The sequence below is a fragment of the Fukomys damarensis genome, unplaced genomic scaffold (genome assembly GCF_012274545.1).
Source record: "Fukomys damarensis isolate Sample0158 unplaced genomic scaffold, DMR_v1.0_HiC HiC_scaffold_24, whole genome shotgun sequence".
Classification (NCBI taxonomy): Eukaryota; Metazoa; Chordata; class Mammalia; order Rodentia; family Bathyergidae; genus Fukomys; species Fukomys damarensis.
This window is the reverse complement of record NW_022900936.1, coordinates 69091874-69099005: the sequence shown is the minus strand read 5'-3', so window position 1 is coordinate 69099005 and position 7132 is coordinate 69091874. Positions and strand designations below refer to the sequence as shown.

General features: G+C 51.1%; 1 protein-coding gene across 3 annotated transcripts in view; it reads right to left on the bottom strand.

Annotated features, from left to right (window-relative positions):
• Cx3cr1 (C-X3-C motif chemokine receptor 1) overlaps positions 1 to 4512 on the bottom strand; it is a 19341-nt gene extending 14829 nt beyond the window's left edge. For 2 of the 3 annotated variants that reach the window (XM_010618395.2, XM_010618390.2), the window contains exon 1: positions 3556 to 4136. The gene's annotated coding sequence lies outside the window, so the exon portion shown is untranslated. Of the gene's footprint in view, positions 1 to 3555; positions 4137 to 4454 lie in introns of those variants that run through there. The other variant, XM_010618369.2, reaches the window with a different exon arrangement.
• Positions 4513 to 7132: the final 2620 nt, after the last annotated feature.

Below are 7132 nucleotides of genomic sequence, written 5' to 3'. Positions count from 1 at the left end.
TTTGAGACAGGGTCTCACTATGTAGTTCAGACTGCTCTGGAACTCACTGTGTAGCCCAGGCTGGTCTCAAACTCATGGTGATCCTTCTGCCTCAGCCTCCTGAGTGCTGAGATTACAGATGTGCACCGCCACGCCCAGTGGGCTCCCTTTTTTTCTTAGAGCATTTACTTTAGAAAACCCAAAACTGCTTCCTCTTCTCTTGGAATAAATTCTTTGGAAACTTGACAGGCCTCCTGTCTGCTCTGTGATTTAGGAAGGTCTCTCTCTCTCTAGGACCTGAAATGTAGGCAGCAAAGCCCTCTCTCCCTGTTTGTGGGGCAGACAGGAGCATAACCTCTGCAGGCTTCCTTGCTGCAGGCTGCTAAACCACCTCCTGTCACAAAGACAAGAGAGGCTGTTTCTCCTGTGGATAAAGCCACTTGTCTAATGCGCATGGTCCTTCTAATCCTCACCTCATGTTAGGGTGAGCTATTGTTTGTCTTGCAAATGCAAATTTCACATGCAGTGTGTGCTCATCTGTATTAGGGCGAAGTTTCTTGGTTTTAACAGTCTCTGAGCAGATGGCCCGGGGTTTCACTGTTGAATATTCCCCGATTTGTTATCATTTCTACTGTTGACACACATGTGGGAGACTTTCAGTTTAGGGACAGTATGGACAATGTTGGTATGTGCATCTCCTACAACTTAGAGGCATTTGACAAGCTCAGTGTTGAGCCAAAGAAGACTGGACAAAAAGCAGACCCACGCATGACTCACGCAGGTGGAGGTCAAAGGTAGCAAAGCTAACTGTGTTGTTTAAAGATGCATATTTAGATTGAATCAGACAGAAAAGCAAGGACAGAGTCACCCTAGTAGTTACTTGCAGGAAAAGAGGTTGTTATTAGGCTGCGAGGGGAGGGTGCTGTCAAGGTTCTTTTCATTGGGCTGGATTGTTATCCTGATATTGTCCTTTCAGTGTGTTATATTTGACAATAAACATAGGCTTAAGGTAAGAAATTGAGGCAGACTGCAAGGATACTGTAGGAGAAGGAACACAGATTTTTTTCCCCCTGCCAAGACTCACAATCCAAAACAGTTGCACTTTGGCCAAATAAGAATAGGTAGATGAAATACTCAGTGTGACCAGAGACCACCAAAATTTCCCCCACAGGGCAGCGGGCCCAATCTGCAATCCTCTCTCCCGCCCAAGAGGGAGTCAGCACCAAGATTCAGTCAGAAGCTGGCTTTCCCAGATGGCATGAGTGACATGCGGGTCCAGCCTAGTGGAACCCCGAGGTGCTTGGGAAGCAGAACAAGGCCTTAGGAAGGTCAGCCTACATCTGGACTCTGCCATCCTGGGTGCACAGATTTATGTGACTATGACCTGCCTCAAGAGGCAAGTTCTCCCTGCGTAGCTCATCCCTCACAGGTCCTGGTTCTGAACATCTTTGAGCTCAGGACTCTGCAACACAGATGGGCTGGGAGGAGGAGCTAGAGGGCCTGGATCTGGGGAGGAAGGTCCTCCGAGGCTGCAGCCTCTGGTTGGGGAGGACTGTGCCCGATGTGGCTGTCCTTCCATGGCCAACGGGGCAGTGTGGGCGGGGAAGGGAATAGAAGGTGGTTCCGAACTGGGTCAGCTCTAACACTTTGGATCTCTCATAGCCTCCTTTGAAAGTAGTTAGTGTTGTGAAGTCTCTCAAACTTCCTAAGCCTCAGTTTCTAAGCCCCATGATAATAACACATACTGTTTTTTGAGTCCCAAGAGTATGCTTGGGGCTTTATATCCTTTGTTCCTGACCCTGAAGGACAGTCAAGGAGTACCCATTTCCAGCTGTCAGGACTCACTGAAAATGGCCACCATAACAGGAGGAAGCAGGCTTCCCAGGGTGCGCAGTGCTTATCAGGGTTGCCAGGGGTGAAGGCAAGATGTGGCTCCCAAGGGAAGCAGCCCCTGTAGCCCCTCTGTGAAGTTGGACAGCTGAGAAGCAGGGTTAGGGGTCGAATTTCCAGAGACCATCCTGTGGCTGACAGAGACCAGGTGCTCCTTCCCAGGGACCGGGGAGACTACCTCCTGCCCCGCATGCCTTGGTGACAGAACAGTGGAGCCAAGGTGAAAGATAAGGAGGACTCTGGCCTTCCAGGAGCCATTCCTCTCTTCCAGGGGCCCTCAGTCCCAGGCTCTGCCCCCGCCCTGCCCCATACGAGGCTCAGCAGCCCAGAGGCCCCTCCAGCAACAGATGCTGAGCAGAGAAGTCCCCTGGGCCTTCCCATAGTTCAGTCTTCTCCTTCACTGTGGGCTTAGTTTCTGCCTCAAGTTTTGTACCTCAAGTATTCGAGAAGGAAAGAAAGTCCTTTTGAGGGGAGGGGGAAGAGAATCCCAAAATTCCTCTCCTTTTTCTGAACTCAGCTGTAAATTCACAAAGTGGGGCTGGAGGAATGAAGCTGTGATCTCCACAGCCCCGAGCAAAAGCAAACAGCGGCCAGTCCTCAGCCGGGCCTCCAAAACAGTCAGGGACACACTTTCTCCTATTTTACTCTGAGTTTCTTCCCAAAGGCTGTACTTCCCAATGGCTCAAGCTCTCTGAGCCCAGGTGTCCTTGTGATAGTTATAAGAGCATACATTGAAGTTGAACAATGAATTCATGCCAGTAGCTTATTAATTAAAACTATTTTGATTATGAATGCAATACTTGCTCTTTATAAAGATTGTAGAGAGAGCCGGGCACGGTGGCACACACCTGTAATACCAGCACTCCGGAGGCTGAGGCAGGAGCATCATCTCGAGTTCAGGGCCAGCCTGGACTACATAGGGAGACCCTAGCACATACACACAAAATCAAGGCGGGGGATTTAGCTCTGTGGCACTGCGCCTGCCTGGCAAGCACAAGGTCCTGATTTCAATTCCCAGTATGGGGGGAGGGGTCGTAAATAGCACAAAAAATATCCTAGAATCAGGCATAGTGATCTTTTAGCTTTTCAGCATCAAATCTTTGTACATATTTTATATTTATATTAAGTAAAATTCTATTTATAGAAAAATGCAGATGTCATCAAAATACTTTTACTGTTAAATTTTCAAACATATTCAAAAGTGGAGAGAATCTGATGGTATCCATCACCCAGTTTTAACTGACAGCCACCAACTGTCAATGTTTCATGTATTCCCCAAGTCACGGCCTCTGTGGATTATTTAATTTCATCCATAAACTTTTAGGTGTAGGTCTCCAAAGGCTAAGGACTCTTACACAGAAAATTAATACTATTTCTCATCTTAAAAAAAAAATTCTTCATTATCCACCAGATGCAACTTCATAGCATGCTCTCTTCAGTCAATGACAAATCAAACTTTTCTCTGTGTCCTTAACATGTAACGACTCAGGCTTCTGACCATGTTCCATCATGTCAGGAGGCAGACTCTCATCCCTGCATGTCCCGTTCCCTTGCTTCTTGGATCTATTTAGGCTGCAACAGCCTCAGGAAAATGGTCTATAGCGTGGGAGCAGACGGAAACCGCACTGCTCCAACAGCTGGGTCCGCCCCTCCCGCCCACAGGCACCTAGCAGTCCCAGAGCCTACCTGGGCCAGACAGGAAGGGAACCTCAGGATGTGCCTCAGCCACGCTGTCCCACGCAGACTCCACCAGTGGCAAGCGTTTCCCTTTCCTTCCTTCTGAGGGGATCTTTACTGCAAAGTTAGCCAATAGCATCTGGTTTCCTGTGAGGTAAACCATCAAGATGCAAGCCAGCTTGCAAGCTCCAGGCTAGAGATCAGCTGATCACAGGAGGCTCTGAATGGAATCCTGGATGATTGGAGCTCAGGGCGCACCTGGTTGGGGGCTGTGCCAACCTCCCCCTACCCACTGTCACAGTTGCAGGTCCTGTGGGCTGCACTGCACAATGGGCACCTTCAGACGAGCTGAGGGAGCTCACAGAGCCTCTGTTTTCCTGCCCAGAAAAGGCACAAACAGTACTCCCTGGTCAGCACTAGGGTGAGGCTGAAGGGGCTGAAGACCAGCTCCTCACAGGGGTTCAAGGTCCGCACGCCCTGTCCTGACCCTGCAGAGTCAGCACCCGTGTCTGTGTGAGCTGCTGGGAGATGGGTGTGCATGCTGAGGTGCAGGAGCACAGGCCGCCCAAGTGTCTACAGAGTGACACCTGTCCAAAGAGGAAGTCCCCCACCAGTTCCCTTTCTCTGATTCCTCCTGGCCTCAGTGTTGGGCCACTTTTCCCTGTAAAGTCTCAGTGTGCGCCCTCCGCCCTGGCCCTCCCACCCCAGCGCCCTCTCTCTGTCTTAACTCCCTCCATGCCTCCTTGTGCTTCTTTCAGGGATCTGACCAACACTCTGTTCCCCTTCCCATCCCCACACTGGTCCACTACATGTCAGTGACTTCCATGGGAAAGGTCTCTACCTCTCCAGGTCCTGGATGGCTCCTCATTCCCAGGCAAGTCCTCCCCGACCTCTCTCTTCCCCCTCACCATTCCTCCTTGAATGTTCTCCCAGAAGCCGGAGAGCTCTTCCCAAAGCCCACATCCGCCAATGCAGAATCTCCAGTGCTCCTTTATCCTCAGCCTTGTAAGCGTGGCCTTTCATGACGGCCCCTTCTCGCTTCCTGCTCCCCTCTGACCCCTTCCACTTTCTCCCAGCACCTTCTTCTGGCCGTGCTCGAGCCCAGCTGGGCTCTCCTCCTTTCCCACCTCTCTGGCTGTGGGAGCTTGATTTCACCCTCTCTCTGTGAAGCTAACAAGCCAGCCTGGTCTGTGCATAGCCACTGCAGCAGATGGGATTGAGGCACAGCAGGCAGGCTGAGCATCCGCTGCTCCTGTCAGTTCCCTCACTCAGTACCCTGGCCAATGCCTGTGTGCTGTGTAGGAGCCTTGCGGAGCGGACCTCTGAGCTGGGAAACATGCTGCACTACAGCAAGCAGCAAGCAAGCCCGCTCTTGAGCCCTGAGGGAGATGGTTTCTTATCTCTCTAAGATTCTTTCAGCAAATGACCCTTGGAAATGGACCAAGTCAGGACGGGTTGGGTCCCTGCATTCTGGGCTCATTCAGAGAGACAGGAGGAGCTCTGGCAGCCTTTGCAGTCTCTCCCTGTCTCCGCAGGCCTCTGTCAAGGGGTCTGTGGCTCTGCCTGGGGACTCCCTCCTCCTGGACCCCTGCTTACCCCACTTAGTGCTCTCATCCTGCGCAGCCAATCGCTCCATAGGCCTCGCCTCCAGCCCTCTTTGGCCCAGCCACTTTGGCACAGTCCTGGTTGGAGCTGCTCCCCTAGTGTCTCTTCTGGGTAAGATAGTCAGTGCAGGTGGCAGAGGAGTAAGGCTGTGGTGGGCCGACCGAGGGACAAGAGGCCATGAGGACGGGGAGGGGGACAGGCAGGCAAGGGCTGGAGTAATGCTCTGTGGGAGTAATGGCAGAGGCATGGGACAGGGCAGTTAGGCTATGATTCAACCTTGAATCGCAGCTATTTCTAGATTCCATAGTTCTGTGTTGTACTACATGCTCTGGAAGGACTGGGAAAACCCCAGCAAATGATTGTGCAGCACTGTGTATGAAAGTGTGGGACCCTAACCCCTATGTAACCCCAAGTGAGCCACCACATAGCAGCACACATTTCTTTCTACCCAGCTCCAAGATAAGGTTAAAACAGAGTGTATGGAAGCCTGGTATGGGGAAACAAGATAGCGACTGAAGGCCTCGTTAGAACAGAACAGCCTGAGGTCTGGAGGTGAAAGGCCAGGTGCACGGTATAGCTGACTCCTTTAGACAGATGACAGAGAACCGAGCCCCTGACCCCTGGCCCACTTGCTGTGCTTGCAATCCTCTTCCCTTGCCTTTAAAAAACTGTGCTAACCCCTGTGCTGTGCCTCTCTGAGCTGCTCAGTTCTGAGAGTGCCGTCTGGCCAGACTAATAAAGGTCTATTTACCAACAAGCCTGGTGTGTTCCTTCCTGGGTGACTCTCTCTGCTCATTGAGCTCCTGGAGCCTCGCTGAGCTATAGGTCCCAGCATCTTGGAGGCCCTTTGGGCTGTTCAAGGCTCCCGGAAGTAAGGCCCTGGGTCTTGCATCTGGAGCCATCGTTGGGCTATAGGACTCAGCATCCTGAAGGCCCTTTCAGATGTTCACACTCCTCAGAGTGGAAGTGAGACTTTAGGTCTTACAAGAGGGTGACTGATCCTCAGACCATGTAGAAAGGGGGACGGCAAGGGCTAAAGAAAGAAAGACAATAGACACCTGTGTAACTTCAAAGTGTATGGGGCCCAGGAAGTCAGTGCCTCAGAGCGGGCACAGATGAAGACTCTCCGAGCCGGCCACTATCTATTGGGTGCACACAATAATTGGAGAGAGCATTCGGTGACTTAGGGGTGGTAGTAATCCTAGGCTGATGAGGATCAGATGCTGATTGGATCTCAGGTAACTGAGGATCTTATGTTGATGAGGGCTGTAAAGGAGAGCCTTCTTACAATAGTAGGTAGGTGGGATGAGATAGCAGGCTAATAAGGAATTGTGCTTCCCCGGGGTGAAACCTTTCTCTTCATTACTATTCTGTTCTTAGAACCAGGATGGCTGCCTCTGATGCATCTTGCCCTTGAGCACCACAGCACCACCGGACCATTGAGGCCTCAGCTGTGACCGGAGGCAAACGGAGTTATGTTTCTGCATGCCACAGCGGGCTCAAGGGCAAGAGACATTGGGCCTTAGCTATGTCATACTTTAATTATGAAGTGATTTTGCCCAAAATTATGTAGAATGGTTCTCAACGAATGTGTGTGTGTGGGTGTGTGTGTGTGTGTATTGGGCAATATTTAAGTCCCCTGCACACATGAGCGTACGTTCTCCTTCCCTCCATCCCACAAGGCAGGCACCACACAGCCCACACACGGCAGAGCCAGGAGATGAGTGTGGCCCTGGGGTTGTTTGGTCTGTGCCAGGTACTCAGAAGGACTGATGTTCTTCTGAGGGGCTGAAACTTGGCCCTTGGAGGGTTCTTGTGCTTTGTGTATAATATGGAGCCCAAATGACAGCATTTCCATGGAATTTAGATTTCACAGTAGAGGGTCGGAGATTTAGCTCAGTGGTGCCACCGCCTGCCTTGCAAGTGTAAGGTCCTCAGTTTGATCCCTGGTACAAAAAAAAAAAAAAAAAAAAAAAAAAAA